Below are 1,110 nucleotides of genomic sequence, written 5' to 3'. Positions count from 1 at the left end.
AAAATAGCTCCCGTAAAAAAAATTACGAGAGCTCTTTTTTTCATACAAAATCAAAAAAGAGCTCTCGTAATAAAAAAAGTATTTTTTAGGCTGGTACAGTCCGGTATACCGGAACGTACCCTGGTAACTATCTAGCTGATATGGTTATGGTTAGGGTTAGGGAGTAGGCGTAGGCAACTCCCTAGACTCGTTAATGGAGTTGGCGAGGTACGGTGCGGCATATTAGATAGTAGTATTTAGTACCAGAGTACGTTCTGGTATACCGGACCGTACTCAGGGTACGTTCCGGCAGTACCCTGGGGGACATAGACCCTCTCAGCTATAGTTATAACGTTAGATTTCATATATAAAAAAATAGTGAACTTACTAGCAAATGAGTGCTGTGAGGGTCAAAGTGCCACTAAGTCTAGGCTTTTGAGTTGACCCCCACATGGGAGATATAGTACCTAATACATATATTGAAATCGCGGATAGAATAATGGCAGCATGGAAAAAATGGAGAGAGGTTTCAGGAGTGGTCTTTTATTCTCTCTCTCTCTTTTCTTGTTGTTGTTTGTGCACAGGGCGTGCATGCGATGTACTTGTGTGTTGCAGATGAGCATTTGACCGGCATTTACTAGTAATTATCGGCAATAATAGGCGAAATAGAGTAGAGAAACATTAAGAGTATGGTAGTAAATGCATTTCGTGTTTATTTACCTTTTTTTAATTTATTGAGACGTTCCAAGTGCCTGTGGCTCCTATTACTAGGCAAAAACAGGTGAGTATAGCATTGGTATGACTATGAGTGGCCAGCCCTAGTCTAGAAGACATGTCCCACAATACTTCATGTCTACAATACAATACACAATGGGACATATCTTCTAGACTAGCTCCGAGTTGCCCGGCCAAGGCTCTGCGACTGTTTCACATTGTAAGTCTACATCATGTAGTCCGTCATGTCATACCTTCTCGCCACGTAGTGAAAAGAGATAAGGTAACTTGTAGCTACTGTCATGCAGGGGACTGGCCATCGGGAGCACCGGGAGTTTTCCCGGTGGCCTGGCCTGCTAAATGGCCTGCCCCCTAAATTTAAAAAAAAAATCTGCAGCCTGCAGGTTTATACATATA

At 42.4% G+C, this 1,110-nt stretch overlaps 1 protein-coding gene across 3 annotated transcripts in view; it reads left to right on the top strand.

The window, feature by feature from the left end:
* LOC106816925 (gem-associated protein 2-like) overlaps nt 1–1,110 on the top strand; it is a 12,741-nt gene that overhangs the window by 4,783 nt on the left and 6,848 nt on the right. The window contains exon 1 of one of the 3 annotated variants that reach the window (XM_014821568.1): nt 776–913. The exons of the other annotated variants lie outside the window; for them this stretch is intronic. The gene's annotated coding sequence lies outside the window, so the exon portion shown is untranslated. Of the gene's footprint in view, nt 1–775; nt 914–1,110 lie in introns of those variants that run through there. 3 annotated transcript variants of the gene reach the window in all.

This window comes from Priapulus caudatus, unplaced genomic scaffold (assembly GCF_000485595.1).
Source record: "Priapulus caudatus unplaced genomic scaffold, Priapulus_caudatus-5.0.1 Scaffold1533, whole genome shotgun sequence".
Lineage (NCBI taxonomy): Eukaryota > Metazoa > Priapulida > Priapulimorpha > Priapulimorphida > Priapulidae > Priapulus > Priapulus caudatus.
This window is presented reverse-complemented; position numbering and strand designations above follow the sequence as displayed.